This window comes from Bos grunniens, chromosome 5, assembly GCF_055505025.1.
Source record: "Bos grunniens cultivar Pamir isolate PY7600 chromosome 5, Bosgru_T2T1.0, whole genome shotgun sequence".
Classification (NCBI taxonomy): domain Eukaryota; kingdom Metazoa; phylum Chordata; class Mammalia; order Artiodactyla; family Bovidae; genus Bos; species Bos grunniens.
Window position 1 is genome coordinate 55,347,727 of NC_141169.1, and position 20,320 is coordinate 55,368,046.

Sequence of the window (20,320 nt, forward strand, 5' to 3'; positions counted from 1 at the left end):
AGTCCTTAAGCTGGAGATGATTTACCCTGGCATTCAATTCACCCAACATTTATTGGGTAAGTTACTTGCTATCTTAAAGAGCCTGGGGTTAGAAAGGTGGTCAAATAACAAGGTAGGTGGTGTAGCAAATGGAAAAAACATTACCTTTTGAGTCCAGTTCCAAATCCCAATTCTGATATTCACAAGCTGTGCTGTCCTGGCAACTCAGCCTCTCGTAGTGTCAGTTTCTTATTTTATTCACTCCATCATTATGGCAGCCTCACAGACTGTTCTGTGTATTATCTGATGAGACTGTGTATGTAAAGCACCTAGCCAGGACTCGCATGTATCATCGTGTCTCTATAAATGTGTGTTTCTTCCATCCCTCTCCAATTGTTAACCTCTCCTTAATAGTAACCTACATCTTATATAGGTATTTTTCTATGCCCCAGCATCTCCTGGGCAATGCTCATGCCGTCTCTCCTGGTCCCCAAGGTAGAAGGCCACATGGTGTGTCCAATATCTCTAACCAGAGCATAAAGAGGGGGCCTTGGGACAAGGCTGGTTATACAATGATGCAGATTTGTAGGTTACGTTCAGGATTTTATACTCTTTTATTGAAGCAATAGGAGACACCGAAGAGTTTTAAACAGACTTCCGCTGGATACTGAACATCGGGGACGTGTGGGGATGCAAAGGAGACTTTCGCATTAGTTTAGTTAAGAGACATTAAGATTCTAGATAGGGGGTGGGGGGACAGGACCAGTGTCAGTGGAGAGAAAAATAGACAAATTTAAGGAAAATTTCTAGAGAAGGAAATGACAACCCACTCCAGTATTCTTGCCTGGAGCATTCCATAGAAGGAGCAGCCTGGTGGACTACAGTCCATAGGGTCGCAAAGAGTCAGACACAACTGAAGTGACTTAGCAAGCACTCATGCAAGCAGAGGGAGAGAAAGAAAAAAATAAATGGCACAAACATAATTGACAACCACTTAGAATAATATATGGCACATAATGAACATTCCATAAACATTCATTATTATTATTATTCTAGTTACTATACAATATGCTATAATAAACTCACAGAACACATAAATATGATTTTTTTTTAGTACAAAATCATGAAGGATTTTTACAGTTTTGCTTCTGAAATTCTTTGGCTAGGCATTTCAGTGAATTTATGATTTGTTATATTTTTATAAGCAACTTGCATATTCAGGAATTCTTTTTAAAAACTGCAGATAGTTTCCAAACATGAAAATTTTATGAACACTAATTTTAACAATTAATGAGGCCAACTTATTATGTTCTACAGACATTTAATTAAACATTTATCAATGTTAGTTTTATGGGTATTTTTTTTTTTCAAGATTTTGTAGAATCTCACTTGTTTCCAGGATTCCTCACATATTTTCAAAGGGCCTTAAAAACACTCAGGGCCTAATTCACATGCCTGTTATACCTAATTAACAGAATGAGCCTGAAACAGTGGACAACCAAGAAAGAACAAAGTGAAGCCAGGATCATGATACATCAGATTCTGCTAAAGGGGACAGTGTGGAGAAAATGCCATCACGTGATCTAATTTTTCTCAACTTTTATTAAATGGTTCCCTGGCTATCTCCTTCTTAATTTGGGGAGTTTATCAAATGTCATTGAAGTTTAAAAAACTCCACTGACCTTTTACCTTGAAAGTGAAAATTGCCCAGTCAAGTCCGACTCTTCGTGACCGCATGGACTATACAGTCCATGGAAATCTCCAGGCCAGAATACTGGAGTGGATAGCCCCTTCCTTCTCCAGGGGATCTTCCCAACCCAGGGATCAAACCCAGGTCTACCGCATTGCAACCAAGTCTTTACCAGCTGAGCCACGAGGAAACCGAAGAATACTGGAGTGGGTAGCCTATCCCTTCTCCAGTGGATCTTCCTGACCCAGGAATGGAACCAGGGTCTCCTGCATTGCAGGCGATTCTTTACCAACTGAGCTATCAGGGAAGATCTTTTAACTTACTTATGTGTAAATAAGGGCTTATCAAATTACGCATTTTGTCAGACTGTTTAGAATCAAAGTCCCTGCATATCCAAGATTATCATTGTGAAAGAATTCAGTTTTCAAAAAGGCAGTAACACTACCTTCATAGGACAGCATTTTTTACTTTAAAAGGACATTAGGGCTTCCCTGGTGGCTCAGTGGTAAAGAATCAGCCTGCCGATGCAGGAGGCAAGGGTTCTATCCCTGATCCGGGAAGATCCCAATGCCACAGAGCATCACAGATATTGAACCTGTGCTCTAAAGCCTGGAAATCACAACTACTAAGCCCTCAAGAGACAACTACTGAAGCCCACCCACCCTAGAGCCTGCACCCCGTAAGAGAAGCTCCACAACAAGAGAGGCTCTGCAACCAGAAGCCCAGGCACCACGACTACCGAGTAGCCCCGCCTTGCTGCAACTAGAGAAAAGCCTGTGAGGCAGTGAAGACACACGATAGGCAAAAATATAATAATAATAAATACATAATTTTTAAATGGACATTAAACATCATACAATTCAAAAAGGGGAAATGATTTGCCCAAAATCACACAGCAGCTACTGACAGCACCAAAGGAGTCACTTCCATACACCCTCTGACTAGTTCTTACCAGAGTTCTTACTTGAGTTCCTACTGGTTCCTTAAGAGACAGATGAATAGTAGGCAGCGGCTTGCAGCCTAGAACTTCTATATCAACTCACAAAGCACTCAGAGTCTTCACATTCTGGTCCCATAAGTGAAGGTAAAGCCTTAAGAATTTACTCTGAGAACAAATCAGGGAGATTAAAATGATCAAAACTATGTGTCAGGAAATTGTTTATTTACCATGAATTCTACTCAAGAAATTTGAATGCCTTTAAGAATTTGCCTTAAATGTAAAAATGGTAGAAAAAGAAAATGCTCTACCTTTTCCATCTCTTCAAGCAGAAATCATAGTTAACGGGATTTTCTCAAGTGAGTCACTTAATGACTTACAAGAAATGGCCAGCTGAACCTTGATTCATATAAAGAGTAATATTTTTATTCTGGACAATTCCTTCTTGATATTGCTGGAGGGAAATATGAGAAAAACGAATGCTATACTGATTTTCCATAGGGCAACATTGGTCATACTAAAATGTATGTACTAAAGTACTTTTAGAAATGCTGTGATAAAGGAATTCTAACTACCAGAATACTTATTCTTTCTCATTGCAGCTACCACTCATTGAGAACTTAAAGTGTGCAAAATAAGATCATTTAAACTTCATGGCATCCCAATAATTAAATGTTATGGTAGCACTTTTACTGATGAAGGAACTAAGTTTGAGAATTTAAACAACTTAGCCAAAGTTACACAATGACTAGGCTTCAACTGAACCATGGCTGTGTGAAAGCATGATCTTGCTCTTAAGTATACAACCCTACATTTGAATTCTAGAGTACCAGTCAGTTGTTATGTGCTTCCCAGGTGGCACAGTGGTAAAGAATCCACCTGGCAATGCAGGAGACTCGGGTTCAATCCCTGGGTCGGGAAGATCCCCTGGAGTAGGAAGCGGCAAGGCATTCCCGTATCCTTGCTTGAGAAATCCCATGGACAGAGGAGCCTGGCACGCTACAGCCCCTTGGGGTTGCAAAGAGTCAGATACAACTAAGCGACTGAGCATGTACATAAGCAACCACTTACAAGAATAGTTTCAGAAATGCTTAATAACTGGCTCTGTGTGTGTGTGTGTGTGTGTGTGTGTGTGTGTGCGCGCGCGCGCGCGCACGTGCGCTCAGTCATCTCTGACTCAGTCATCTCCTGCTTCTCCTGGGTCTCCTGGATTGGCAGGCACTCTCTACCACTGTATCACCTGGGAAGCCTTGTGATTGTTTACAAGAGCCTAAAGGTTGAGCTGGAGTTCTAATGAGAGGTAAAGAGAGGCAGAGATCTGGACGTCACTGGTGTACGCATTCATAATCAAAGGAAAGCATACATTGTTTAATCCTTTAGAGGTTTAAATCTGTGACTATCTCATTTCAAAAATATTTAGAGGATATCTACTCAGACCAGGCACCATTCTAGACGTGTGGGATGCATCAGGGAACAAAAGTGACAGAAAGATCTCTGCCTTTCTGGAGATGGGTGGAGGGAACATAGATAAAAACATAATAAATAAGTAAAGTATACAATATGTTAAAAGATGATAAGTGAAACGACAGGAGGAAGAAGAGAAGCAGAGAGCAGTATCCTTCCTAAAACTCCTGTGAAAATTCTTAATGATTTGTTAGTGGACACATCAACAAATGGAAGGTGAGGTTTCTACCTGCTTTGGTAATATTCATATCTGAGGTTAACCAGAGAATCTAGGTAATCTAATAGTCTTAGAAATGGATGACTGATAACTCCAGAAGCGGGTCATCGCCTCTACATAACCCAGGGATGCTACCAGAGGCTTAGAAAATCCCAAGACTCAGGAAATATGATCACAACTACAACTCTGGTTGCAACTAGCCCAATCTCTGAACTGAAACAAACGAAAATAGGAAATGTGTTTCAGGATGGTCTCATCACCATCTGTCCACCCAGTTCCTCCTGGCTCTGACTAAAATCCTTCAGTAAGAAGCACTGCTCAAGAGCAGCCCCAGAGCTTCTCAAACTCCCAGGGTCATAATATTAGGTACAGTTCAGTTCAGATCAGTCGCTCAGTCATATCCGACTCCTTGTGACCCCATGGAACACCATGCACCAGGCTTCCCTGTCCATCACTAACTCCCAGAGTTTATTCAAACTCATGTTCATTGAGTCCGTGATGCCATCCACCATCTCATCCTCTGTCATCCACTTTTCCTCCTGCCTTATATCTTTCCTAGCATCAGGGTCTTTTCCAATGAGTCAGTTCTTCACATCAGGTAGCCAAAGTAGTGGAGCTTCAGCTTCAGCATCAGTCCTTCCAATGAATATTCAGGACTGATTTACTTAAGGATGGATTAGTTGGATCTCCTTGCAGTCCAAGGGACTCTCAAAGTCTTCTCCAACACCACAGTTCAAAAGCATCAATTCTTTGGTGCTCAGCTTTCTTTACAGTCCAACTTTCACATCCATACAGGACTACTGAAAAACCATAGCCTTGACTAGACAGACTTTGTTGGCAAAGTTAATGTCTCTGCTTTTTAATATGCTGTCTAGGTTGGTCATAACTTTTTTTCCAAGGAGCAAGCGTCTTTTATTTTCATGGCTGCAGTCACCACCTGAAGTGACTTTGGAGCCCCCCCAAAATAAAGTCTGTCACTGTTTCCACTGTTTCCCCATCTATTTGCCATGAAGTGATGGGACCAGATGCCATGATCTTAGCTTTCTGAATGTTAACTTTTAAGCCAACTTTTTCACTCTCCTCTTTCACTTACACCAAGAGGCTCTTTAGTTCTTCTTCACTTTCTGCCATAAGGGTGGTATCATCAGCATATCTGAGGTTACTGATATTTCTCCTGGCAATCTTGATTCCAGCTTGTGCTTCCTCCAGCCCAGCGTTTCTCATAATGTATTCTGCATATAAGTTAAATAAGCAGGGTGACAATATACAGCCTTGACGTACTCCTTTTCCTATTTGGAACCAGTCTGTTGTTCCATGTCCAGTTCTAACTGGTGCTTCTTGACCTGCATACAGATTTCTCAAGAGGTAGGTCAGGTGGTCTGGTAGTCCCATTTCTTTAAGAAGTTTCCACAGTTTGTGGTGACTCACACAGTCAAAGGCTCAGTCAATAAAGCAGAAGTAGATGTTTTTCTGGAACTCTCTTGCTTTTCCAATGATCCAACAGATGTTGGCAATTTGATCTCTGCCTCCTCCGCCTTTCCTAAAACCAGCTTGAACATCTGGAAGTTCACGGTGCATGTACTGTTGAAGCCTGGTAGTTTGAGCATTCTTTGGCATTGCCTTTCTTTGGGATTGGAATGAAAACTGACCTTTTCCAATCCTGTGGCCACTGCTGAGTTTTCCAAATTTGCTGGCATACTGAGTGCAGCACTTTCACAGCATCATCTTTCAGGATTTGAAATAGCTCAACTGGAATTTCATCACTTCCACTAGCTTTGTTCATAGTGATGCTTCCTAAGGCCCACTTGACTTCACACTCCAGGATGTCTGGTTCTGAGTGATCACACCATCATGATTATCTGGGTCGTGAAGATCTTTTTTGTATAGTTGTTCTGTGTATTCTTGCCACCTCTTCTTAATATCTTCTGCTTCTGTTACGTACCATTTCTATCCTTTATTGGGCCCATCTTTGGGCCCATAGTTTTCAGTCTGTCTGCCCCCTGATGGAGAAGGATAAGAGGCTTATGGAAGCTTCCTAATGGGAGAGATTGACTGAGGGGGAAACTAGGTCTTGTTCTGATGGGCAGGGCCATGCTCAGTAAATCTTTAATCCAATTTTCTGTTGGTGGGTGGCACTGTGTTCCCCCAAACCTACTCCAGTACTCTTGCCTGGAAAATCCCATGGATGGAGGAGTGTAGTAGGCTACAGTACATGGGGTCGCAAAGAGTCAGACATGAGTGAGCGATTTCACTTCACTTCAAACTACGGTGGAGGTAATGGAGATAAGATCTTATGTATGTACTGCTATACTCACTGCCCCCAACACTGCAGCAGGCCACCACTGACTCACAGCTCTGTTGGAGACTCCTGGACACTCCTGCACAAGTCTGGGTCAGTTTCTTGTGGGGTCACTGCTCCTTTCTCCTGGGTCCTGGTGCACACAAGATTCTGTTTGTGCCCTGCAAGGGTCTATTTAGGTATAACAATATTAGGTATATTGTTATATTAATAGTTCCTCACTCAAGGATTTCTCACACCATTGGCAGCAATGCAAAGGAGGCAGGATGAGCCTTTCTTGTGTATGAAGTAAATAGAGTAACAATGAACTGTGATTTCAGGGGAAGGAAATGGTTTTCTGCTCACATGCATGAAACAATACCTTTATCAAAGAATAACATCTACAAGTAGAAAAAAACTCACCTGTAGAATGAAAACATCAATTAAAGCAGACAGTGTCATATCCTATACAATCCTACACATTGTATCTTCAGTTATTTTAACTGATTTAAATTAAAAATGTATATGCCCAGTCTCAAAAATATGTTCATGCTACATTACAAAGATTTAAACAGATGTATCATGAAATGTATTGCTTTTAATGTGAATCTTCATGTAGAATGAATACCTTTGGATGCTTTGTTGCTTTTTTAAATCATAGTAAACAACATATGGACATAAAATTTACCATCTTCCCTGTTTTTAAGTATACAGTAAACTATTAATATATTCACAGGATCTTTAGAATTTTGCATCTTGTCAAACGGAAATTCTATACTACTATAGAATAGTAGTTCTATACTACTGAACAACAATTTTCAGCTTCCCCCCGATGTCTAGCAACCACCATTCTACTTCCTGTTTATGAGTTTAACTACTTTAGATAACTCATATAGATGGAATCATGCAATATTGGTTTTTCAGGACCACCTTATTTCATGTAGTATAACATCCTCAAGGTTTATCTGTATTATAGCATATAAGATTTCCTTCTTTTTAAAGGCTAAATAATATCCTGGTTTTTTTTCAATAAGCAATTTTCTATAATACAGGCAAAAATATTTAAATTTTCCTTAGGAAATTATAATTACACAGGGGGAAAAAAAAAAAACTTGTTATAGTCCAGTAAGGTATTCCTTAGTGGTTTCCCACATCACTTCCTAAGCCAAAGTCTTACTCTATGTTATTTTAAGTTTAGAAATGTAAGCATTTCAAACGATATTTTGCCATGTCACTCTTTGGCTGCCCCAAATGTGAAAGAGGTGGGCTTGCTGCAAGGAGCAAGTTAACTGAGCATCTCTTGCTTGTCAAGTCAGTTAGGATGACATAACAACTTATTACTATTTGAGTAAATCTCTTTCCATGGGAAACACATGACACAAAGTATTACACATATTAACTCATGTAGACAAAAACCAAGATAAAACAAAGTTGTTTCCCTTCACACTTAGTATTTACTGAAATCCAATTTGTTCAATGCTTAAATTGTTTTCTCCTCTAAAGTTAACTAGAAATGTTGACTTTATATAAGTGTAAGAAATTAGTTTTTAACTTTGGTCAAATATATAAAGCTATCAAAATCTTTATTGTTTCAAATACCTTTTAAAAGACTAAATGTGACTTATTAATGAATGCATAAAAAACTAATAAAAGCACTTGTAATAATCCTGAAAGAATTTGATATGTGGTCATGAAGTACTGGCTACAGACTCCATCATTTTGGTTTCAAATTGCTGTATTTTTCACTCTTATTCTATAATATTTCCAATTATCTACATTTGTGGAATGTTGTTCACAAGTGTCAACCTACTCCCTCATAAACTTTTTGTCAGAGCAACTAATAAGTAAAACTTAGGCAGGGAAAAAAACTTTCAATGCTTAATTCTTGCTCCTTTTTTCCGTACTGCAGCTCTTCCCAGACAGGTTATGTACTTCACTTCTTAATGCCTTTTCAGACTTCTCCCTTCAAAATATTCTTCTCTGTCCTGCTCTTACCAAACCCAAGTTCGTCACTCAAGACTCAGTTCAAGAGGCACCTCTTTGGGGAGCCTTCCTCAATTCCCCCAGGCAAAGTCAGCCTCTATTTTAGTACTACCACTTTCAATTATAATTATTTATTTGGAAATCTGTCACCACATCATACTATATAATTCTCAAGAATAGGGACTCAGATCAGGTCAGTCGCTCAGTCGTGTCCGACTCTTTGTGACCCCATGAATCACAGCACGCCAGGCCTCCCTGTCCATCACCAACTCCTGGAGTTCACTCAGACTCACGTCCATTGAGTCAGTGATGCCATCCAGCCATCTCATCCTCTGTCGTCCCCTTCTCCTCCTGCCCCCAATCCCTCCTATCATCAGAGTCTTTTCCAATGAGTTAACTCTTCACATGAGGTGGCCAAAGTACTGGAGTTTCAGCTTCAGCATCATTCCTTCCAAAGAAATCCCAGGGCTGATGTCCTTCAGAATGGACTGGTTGGATCTCCAATAGGGACTAGGTCTTATTTATTTTTATAGTTCTGGCACTTATTACAGTACCCAACACCTGAATAATAGGTGCTCACTACATGTTTGTTAAATAGTCTTAAACACATTCACACACACACACACACACACACACACACAGATCCTGCTCATGGTTAACACACTTCACTGTCTCTACCTATTTCACCATCTGCAATATAGATCAATAAATCTTTACAGTGAGAGTTTTAGAAAACTATAGCAATATTTTAAAAATATTCATTAAGGTACATTAACTGATTTGGGGGGAGGATACTTAAGGAGAAACTGTGGATCTTTATATACAGATGGGACTTCCCTGGTGGCCCAGTGGTTAAGACTGTGTCTTCCAATCAGTGGGCACAGGTTCGGTCCCTGATAGGGGAGATAAGATCCCAGATACCTTGCAGTCAGAAAATCAAAAATATGAAACAGAAGCAATATTGTAATAAACTCAATAAAGACTTTTAAAATGGCCCACATAAAAAAAAATCTTTAAAAGCATACACAGATGTTGCAAATAATTATCACGTATTCAATAAGTAACTCTCGGGCACTAGGCACTCACAGAAGAGTTCTCTCTTATATATTACAGAACTTTCTCCTAAGCTCTTTAAATTGTAGCCAATTAATATTACTTATCTTTAAAACGTGATGATGACAGTAATGATAAGGCTGATGACATTTATTTCATTCAAGCGGTGACCAAATAATTAAAGACAAGGGTATGTAATGCTAATACAAAGAAGGGCACTATGTAACAAAACTATTTCAAAGTCCAAATGAGTTCCAATTTTTAAGTTAATGGTTAGAATGGTTTAAAGAAATAGTTCAAAATAAATAGTGCCAACCAATGAGAGCTCTGAAAGTTTGCAAAGCATTCACTGTTTCCAGACTCCCCAGTTTCTTGTCTCTTTTGATCTGATAGGCGTTAACCTCCTGCACCATTTAGTTTTCCCACTTCAAATATCCTAACAAATTGGTCAGAAAAAAATAAAAAGATAAACAAAACCGACCCCCCATGAAACATCAACATATTACCAAAACCATGCACTGAAAATAAAAAGACCTCAAACTTGGAGCTAGAAAGGGACTGAGAAAGAATGTTCCTAATACTCCTCTCTTGCCTGAAATTTGCAGACAGCACTTTTACTTACTAGCACATTCAATACAGAAAAGCTAATAATTAGTCCAGTTTTATTTCCTTAACTTGCAGACAAGGAGTTTGATTTCCAGCCATGATTTTAACAAAGTACCATTGCAAAAAAAAAAAAAAGGAATTTTCACGGGGATCATAAAATTACATTCCAGCTTCTTTGTCCCTTTTCTTCATCCCCGCTTTCTCTCCGCATCCCCTCTTCTTTATTTCCTTTCTCTATGTTTGAAAGAAATCTAACTACCCTTGACCTTGCTTGTTTCAACAAGACCATTTCTAAATTTTTCTCTGATGGATCTCAGTAAAAGAAAATGTGTTACCAGCTGTGTTTCCCCCACTATTTAGCCGAGTGAGCTCACTGCCACAGTTCTGAGATGCCAGTAGTGCAGTCTCACCAGTGACTGCCAACACCCCTGAAATACCAATACAGTAAACTAGCAGGCATCAAAGGGATTCCTAAATCACACTGAGGACAGTTTTATTATCCATAAAGTAGGAAACCCACACAGAAGAGAAGCTGTCCTGGCTTTACTGTTTATTGGCCAGGTGGAACTGATTAAGAATGTGAGAATCTGTGGGACCAATAATCATGGGCTTCTTGTGTTCAACATAAGAAAGGGTTTCACATAACCCAGCAATAGCAGGGCATTAGTGCTCAAGAAATCCGAACTTGGATCTATTTATACACAGGACTGGGCTAGACAGGCTGGCTCAGAGAAAATCGTCGTAAGGGAAGAGTGTAGAAGACAGAGAAATGACTCTCAGAAACCACAAACAGAGCACAGCAGATTGCAATTCCTTTAAGAATGATTGTAAGGATTACTCTAAGCGAAATTGGCAAAGGCTATATTAAAATGGATGGGTGGCTCATAACCAGGCCTGGTTTTATTTCAAATCCTCTTTACAAAGGAGGCCAAAAATTGCATTCCCTGCAGGAGATTCTTTCTTGTCTGCAGGCTGCTTTACCAGATGTTGAAGTGAGGAAAAGATGCTACTGAAGAAGTTAGATCTGAGAGAGGACAGTCTTTTATCTCTAATCCTTTCACAGAGCAAAACAACCCTGTTTAGGGACATCCTAAAGTAGAAGAATCCAGAAAGATGAAACAAATATAAAAGGTGGTCAGTATTCATGGTATGAATATTCTTTACTTTGCAAAAGGATTTACTGTAGCATTGCTTTCAATGTGTTCCTAGTACATTTTACAAATGCTTTTATATGTTTTAAAAATGATATGCACTTACGTTTCCAAAGGCATCTATTGCACAGTCTAAAAACACTGTCTGAGGATCATGTCAAAAAAATCTATATACTATATTTACTATTACAAAACCAAATTATGACTGTGTGTGTGTGTGTGCTAAGTCATTTTAGTCGTGTCCAACTCTTTGTGACCTCATGGACTGTAGCCCACCAGGCTCCTCTGTCCATGGAATTCTCTAGGCAAGAATACTGGAGTGGGTTCCCATGCCCTCCTTCAGGGGACCTTCCCGACCCACAGATCGAACCTGCATCTCTTATGTCCCCTACGTTGGCAGGCGGGTTCTTTACCACTAGCGCTACCTGGGAAGCTAGAGTCACCTGGGAAGCCCCAAATTATGACTACTGAAGACAAAAAGTTACAATGAAGTCTGATAGTTTTTCATGGAATAATAAGTCAATTAAGATATGAAGATGATAAGATAGATTTACAGATTCAAGTAGAAGTCTGCTTTTAATAAAATCATTCAGTCTATATCAGATAAAGATTCTCACCAAGGATTGAATTTTCAAAACTCTCATAATTTCAAATGTTATTCCATAAAAACTTTATAACTTACTTCTGGAATTGCAAATGTTTATCAAAGGGAATAAACTTTACTCTAAATATGTGGAGTGCAAGTCAGCTAAAAATAGCTCTTTTACTAAAGAAATTAACACTCAAACTTTAAAGAAGGGAAATACTAGCACATACATGTAGACAGAAGTGCACATGTTCATAAATCATGTATCAGTCATCAACAAAATAAATGTGGAAACACAGCAAGTAAAATTAGAGCTTGGATTTGATTACTATGGTGTATATCATGCCAAAAGGAAAATGAAACAGTCAAACGTAACTATATCAGTATGCATGAGAAACCATCCTCTCCAAGGACATCTGTGACTACTTAGAGTGTAATTCTTTGTGATTCTGAGTATCAGAGATCATCAAACGCTCTACAGCAAAGCAAGAACCTTTCAAGTACTTGGTACACTCTCAATGATGAATCCTAAGTCTGGCTTAACGTTGAGAGTTGAATTTCAGAATATTCAAATTCTGTTCCATTTTAAGACTAGCAGTGACTCATTTTGCTCAATGATAGCTTCTAGCTGGAAGGATTCAGATATTCCTGGGATGAAGTGGCCTTCTGCTCCCTCTATGTTATTTTTTTCACGATCCACATGTCAAGGATTAAGCATGAAGTCATGCAACAGCTGTCTGGTCATGCATATGCTTTGGTCCCAAGAAGATGTATCACCCACCTGCATTGCAGCAGTTCATCTGCAGTTAACCCATATTGTCTAATCAGGTTCAATGACAACATAATACAGAATTTACAAGATAAATGTGGATTTGAAATTAGGGGTGGGGTGAGAATAATTAACGAGATTATTTTACTTATTAACTTCTAGACTTCTGACTCAATAAAAAAAAGGGGGTTTTGTTTTTATTTTGATTTTAAATAAGATTTTCTGAGGTATATTGCAGTTTGTCCATATCTTATAACTCTTGAGGCTTCATTTAGAAAGTCGATTTTAGGAAGGAAAATTTCTACAGCTGTGAAAACACAGTGCAGACTTGCTCAGAGAACTAGGAGTCACGAGCCAAGACAACAGAATAGCAATATCTCCTATGGGATAAGAGTTCTATTTGCCAAATGAAGGTCTAAACTGATCACAAGTCAAAACATGGGCAAGTTGGGAAAGGCACCCTGCCTGCAGGGAGGAGAACACAAGGGGCCCTTGCCCACTTGGCACTCAGAGTGGAGGGCCTCCTCCATCGACCTGCCTACCAGTGAACCAACGTCTCTCCCCGGGCCCAGGATGAACCAGGCCTGATGACCATCCTGCTTCTCACATGCTCACATGCAGGCTGACACATGTGCATCCAGTCCTGGAATGGATTTCCCAGTTCCCTAATGTGTTTTCACCTGTTTGAAAGGATCAGGCCTTCTAGAAGACTCCTCCCAAAGAACTGGGAAAAGTTCTACCTTCATCCTGTGTGACTCCACCCCCAAATCCAATTCATTCTCCACAGGAGGCTCTTACAAAGCACAAATTTGATCATATTCTTTGGCTATTCGCAAGTTTTCAAAGCAAAACAAAAAATTTTTTAACAATTTTTTCTCAACAAAGTCTTCTATCCTTCCCCTGTTAGATGGATTTCGGTACCCTGGGTATAATTCTAAAATGTTGATTATAATTCATTATTATTAATAATATTGGTATTTCTATTATTATCATTCTTATTATTTCCACCTTTCTCTGCTAAAGTATCAGCTGTGTGAAGTCCCTGTTTGTTCAGTGTTACTTCTCTAGTACAACATGTTACTTTCCTAGTAAGTACTCAAAAATCACTAAATGAATGAATGAAATATATTGTTCTTGACTCTTATGTCTCATTTCTATATTATGGAAGGTATATTTTGGAAAAGGAATATTTGCCCTGGAAAATTTAACAATACTTTAAAGATTATTTTATTTCATGTTTACATCTAATATATACAATATACTATATTTCATGTAAGTATATGTGCTGAAACTCCAGTACTTTGGCCACCTCATGTGAAGAGTTGACTCATTGGAAAAGACTGATGATGGGAGGGATTGGGAGCAGGGGAGGAGGGGATGACAGAGGGTGAGATGGCTTGATGGTATCACTGACTCAATGGACGTGAGTCTGAGTGAACTCCAGGAGTTGGTGATGGACAGGGAGGCCTGGCGTGCTGGGATTCATGGGGTCGCAAAGAGTCGGACACGACTGAGCAACTGAACTGAACTGAACTGAAGTATGTGTGTGTGTGTGTGTGTGTGTGTGTAATGGAAACAGTGACAGACTTTATTCTCTTGGGCTCCAAAAATCACTGCAGACAGTGACTGCAGCCATGAAGTTAAAGGACACTTGCTCCTTAGAAGAAAAGCTATGACAAATCTAGACAGCATATTAAAAACCAGAGACATCACTTTGCTGACAAAGGTCCATATAGTCAAAGCTATGGTTTTTCCAGTAATCATGTAAAGACATGAGAGTTAGACCATAAAAGAGGCTGAGCATCAACGACTTGATGCTTTCAAACTGAAGTGCTGAAGAAAACTCTTGAGAGTTCCTTGGACTGTAAGATCAAACCAGTCAATCTAAAAGGAAATCAACTTTGAATAGTCACTGGAAGGACTGATGCTGAAATAGCAGCTTCAATCCTTTGGCCACCTGATGAGAAGAACCAATTCACTGGAAAAGACTCTGATGCTGGGAAAGACGGAGGGCATGAGAAGAGGGCAACAGAAAATGAGATAGTTGGATGGCATCACTGACTCAATGGATGTGAGTTTGAGCAAACTTCTGGAGATAGTGAAGGACAGGGAAGCCTGGCGTGGTGCAGTCCATGGGGTTGCAAAGAGTCGGGCATGACTGAACGATCAAATTAACAAAAAATATGTATATAAAAAATACACAGATATTCAGTACTGCTGGGACTTTGCTGTTTTCATGCACACAGCCCACCACAGCCTTCCCCTTCTCACTAGTGTGGTCTCGTAAACTCAGCACAGTAACATAACCTTGATGTGGGGTTACTCAGGCAAATGAAGCTGCCAGGATTGCCACAAATTATCCCTGGTGGGTGAATGTTCACATCAATGAGGTCTTTAGTAAAAAAAACAAATAAATAAAGAGCATTAGAAGACTGGCCTAAAAAACACCCTTGCTTAAATAGTTGGAAGGTTCAAAACATTGAGTTGGGGGCAGATGCAAATTATTATTGGTATTTGTCAACCTTACATTTTCCTTTTTCTCATTACAATTTCAAACTGAATTTATTTTTCCTTGGCTTCTTCCCTACACCCTCCCAGCACCTTTTGGTTTCCATATGGTGCACGTAGCCAGGACAGGAAGACCATCGACTTCACTCAGCTTTCTGTGTTCTACTGATTGTTACAAACTACCTTAGTGAACTGGATTCCCTTGACCTTTAACTTCTCTCTTCCTGGTCTCTGAAACGGAATCACTTGCAGATGAAGCAAGGCTGAAAAATTGCAAACATTTGGATGCAAAGGTGGTTGAGGCTCCCTCCAGAGTAGATCTGGGCATTGTGTTTTCTTGTCATTTATTTGATTTCCAAGCCCTTGATCTGGCTTAAAAATTTTTAAAGGAAGCTGGGGATTTTAAGATTAAAAAAAGGAATTCTTTGTATTTAGAAAAGGAAAAAAATTGCTATTACATCAAAGTGTTTTATTTTGAAAATGAATTCACAAGCATCTTCATGTATAAGCTTTAGATTTCAGGTCTCATAATACTTAAGATGTACATGTGTTTACATATATATCTAGGCTACATATATGTGTGTTTGTGATACATGAGTACAGGCATAGAATTTTCTCTAATTATCATAAAGTCCTCTCAATACAGGTCATTATTAAATGAAGAGGTTAAGACATTTTCCCAAGGTCACACACGTAAACTACTAAGTGGCAGAGCTAGGCTTTGAAGTTCAGTCTCCCTAATACCAAAGTTCATGTTCTTTCTGTACACCATCCACTCCTAAGTACTATATATTAAAAGCCCAAGCAAAGCGAGATGAAATTATAGGAGAAAGAAAAATACAATAGAAACAAGCTACTGTTAACATGCTCCTTGGAAGAAAAGTTATGACCAATCTAGACAGCATATTAAAAAGCAGAGACATTACTTTGCCAACAAAGGTCCATCTAGTCCAAGCTATGGTTTTTCCAGTAGTCATGTATGGATGTGAGAGTTGGACTATAAAGAAACCTGAGAGCCAAAAAACTGATGCTTTTGAACTGTGGTTTTGGAGAAGACTCTTTAGAGTCCCTTGGACAGCCAGGAGATCCAACCAGTCCATCCTAAAGGAGTCCTGGGTGTTCATTGGAAGGACTGATGTTGAAGCTGAAACACCAATACTCTGGCCACCTGATGTGAAGAGCTGACTCATTGGAAAAGACCCTGATGCTGGGAAAGATTGAAGGTGGGAGAATAAGGGGACAACAGAGGATGAGATGGCTGAATGGCATCACCGACTCAATGGACATGAGTTTGAGTAAACTTTGGGAGTTGGTGATGGACAGGGAAGCCTCGTGTCCTGGAGTCCATTGGGTCACAAAGAGTCAGACACGACTGAGCGACTGAATTGAACTGAACTGTCAACATAAAGATGAGGAAGTCACTGATGTTTATGATATATCAAGGCACAGAAAAATATTTTCATTTCCAAATTTTTAACCTTCAGCAAGTCAGTTGTAAAACTCAACAAAAGAAATAAGGAAGGGGCTATTCTCACCTCATGTATATCAGTTTACTCTGGATCTTGTGGGGCCCTTGCTATGATCAGCCCATTCTTAAAACTTAAATTATTTGAGACTATCATAATTAAGCATCTTTAACATCATACATAATCTGGTCCTGATATAATTTATAATGAACATACATATATGAACATACATATATCACATGATACTATTTTGTGTGCATGCGAGCTCAGTCGCTTCAGTTGTGTCCAACTCTGTGACCCTATGGACTGCAGCCCGCCAGGCTCCTCTGTCCATGGGATTCTCCAGGCAAGAATATTGGAGTGGGTCACCATGTCCTCCTCCAGGCGATCTTTCAGACCCCGGGATCGAACTGTAGTCTCCTGCATTGCAAGCGGATTCTTAACCACTGAGACACCTGGGAAAACCCTACTATTTTGTGTATCAAATACTAAGTATTCCAGTGAATACAACAGGATGCACCTCTCTCACAGGTGCATTGAGCACTCCCCCAAATTAAACAGTAGGCCCACTGATAAATAAGAGAGGCCGCAACATTTTCTACTACAAAAATCAGGGTTCTGCTAATATCTGATGAAGCTGAAATCCCTCTTGACCATATACCTTTCCAATCCATGGCACGTACCCTAAAACAGCCAGTTAGTGTGAATCCTTCCAAATTTTTTTCTATACATTTGCATGCAAATATAAAATCATAGAGAATATACATTCATTTTCAACAAATATTATAGATTATTTATTCCTAAATGTACTCTTTTCACCGACTATATCATAGCTGTAATTGCATGTCTACATTACTCTACAATTTCTTTCTGTTTAGACACTCCCCTACTGATAAAACCAAAGCCGTTTCTCAATCGTTCAAACGGTTCAGTGAATAACTTTGCAGAGGCTTCCTTTTTTAAACTTTTTTTTTTGGCTCCACCCAGTCTTAAGTTTTGGGACACGGGATCATGTTAGTTGCAGCATGCAGGATCTTGGTAGCAGCGAACAGGATCTTAGTTATGGCATGTGGGATCTAGTTCCCTGACCAGAGATCAAACTCATGCCCTTGGCATTGGGAGCATATCTTAGCCACTGGACCACCAGGGAAGTCCCTGCAGAGGCTTCCTTGTGCTCATTTCTCTGATGTCTACTGAGAAGCATACTGGTAGCTCAAAGCTTACGAGCATTTTGAATAGTAATAGATCTATCTACATGGCTCTCAGCTGTGCTGGATGTGTTTATTTCCCACACACTGGTCCAAATATCCACTTGGCAAATATTTAAAGCTTGCCCAATTGGTGGTTAAAAAGTATCACTTAACTTTTGCATTTCTCTTGATTATTAATAAAGTAAAACTTTTGTCTTTACATAGAGTAACCTATCTGTACTGCTTTTTATATACACTGACTGTTTATATACCTGGCACTTTTTTTCTTATTTAAATTCAGGAGTTTTTAAAATGTAAAATATAGAGTTTTCCCTAGAAGTCCAGTGGTAAACACTTTGTCTTCTAACACAGGGATGCTGGTTCAATCTCTGGTTGGAGAACTAAGACTCCTCCCCACCCCCACGCCCTAATGGCCAAAAATCCAAAACATAAAACAGAAGCAATATTGTAACAAACTCAGTAAAGACTTTTTAAAAATGGACAAATACAGATAGCAATATTTTTTATATGTGCTAATTTTCTAGATGTTCAGTTGTTTTTGAAATTTTAAGTTCAGTTCAGTAGCTCAGTCGTGTCCGACTCTTTGCAACCCCATGGACTGCAGCACACCAGTCCTCCCTGTCCATCACCAACTCCCGGAGTTTACTCAAACTCACGTCCATTGAGTCAGTGATGCCATCCAACCATCTCATCCTCTGTCCTCCTCTTCTCCTCTCACTTTCACTCTTTCCCAGCATCAGTGTCTTTTCCAATGAGTCTGTTCTTTGCATCAGGTGGCCAAAGTACTGGAGTTTCGGCGTCAGCATCAGACCTTCCAATAAATATTCAGGACTGATTTCCTTGAGGACAGACTGGTTGGATCTCCTTGCCATCCAAGGGACTCTCAAGAGTCTCCAACAATACCAGAGTTCAAAAGCATCAGTTCTTCACTGCTCAGCTTACTTTATAGTCCAACACTCACATCCATACATGACTACTGGAAAAACCATAGCTTGGACTAGATGGACCTTTGTTGGCAAAGTAATGTCTCTGCTTTTTAATATGCTGTCTAGGTTGGTCAAAACTTTTCTTCCAAGGAGCAAATGTCCTTTAATTTCATGGCTGCAATCACCATCTGCAGTGATTTCAGAACCCCCAAAAATAAAGTCTCTCACTGTTTCAATTGTTTCCCCATTTATTTGCCATGAAGTGATAGGACCAGGTGCCATGATTTTCGTTTTCTGAATGTTGAGCTTTAACCCAACTTTTTCACTCTCCTCTTTCACTTACAGCAAGAGGCTCTTTAGTTCTTCTTTGCTTTCTGCCATAAGGGTGGTGTCATCTGCATATCTGAGGTGATTGATATTTCTCCCAGCAATCTTGATTCTAGCTTGTGTTTCATCTAGCCCAGCATTTCTCATGATATACTCTGCATATAAGTTAAATAAGCAGGGTGACAATACACAGCCTTGATGTACTCCTTTCCCGATTTGGAACCAGTCTGTTGTTCCATGTCCAGTTATAACTGTTGCTTCCTGACCTACATACAGATTTCTCAAGAGGCAGGTCAGGTGGTCTGGTATTTCGATCTCTTTAAGAATTTTCCACAGTTTGTTGTGCTCCACACAGTCAAAGGCTTTGGCATAGTCAATAAAGCAGAAGTAAATGTCTTCCTGGAACTCTTGCTTTTTCGATGATCCAGTGGATGTTGGCAATTTGATCTGGTTCCTCTGCCTTTTCTAAATCCAGCTTGAACATCTGGAAGTTCACGGCTCAGGTACTGTAGAAGCCTGGCTTGGAGAATTTAGAGCATTCCTTTGCTAGCATGTGAGATGAATGCAACTGTGCGGTAGTCTGAGCATCCTTTGGCATTGTCTTTTTTTTGGGATTGGAATGAAAACTGATCTTTTCCAGTTCTGTGGCCACTGCTGAGTTTCCCAATTTTATGGCATACTGAGTACAACACTTTAACAGCATTATCATTTTAGGGTTTGAAATACCACTAATTCATTTGTCTAACTCCACACTGTTTTAATTACAATTTACTCTTTTTATATGTTTTCATATGGATAAGGCAAGTACCTCTCTTGTTTTCTCCTTTAAAAAATGCCTATTCTGAGATATATTGTCTTTTATATAAGATTTAGTTTGTTAATCTGCATGAAAAATAATTTTGAAATTATAATATCAATACTATTTAGATACTAACTTGGGGAGAATTCACAATTTTTTTTATGATTTAGTCTTCTTATCCATGATCATTGTCTCTTTGTTTATTTAGCTCTACTTTGCTAAGCCTTTTAAAATTCACTTTAATTAACTGATTTAACTGTATTCATTTAATTTCCATTTTAATACATGATAATCTGATCGATACCTAGTAGGCTATTTACTACCACTACCCCATTACTGGAGACTTCCTAGGTGACATTAGTGTTAAAGA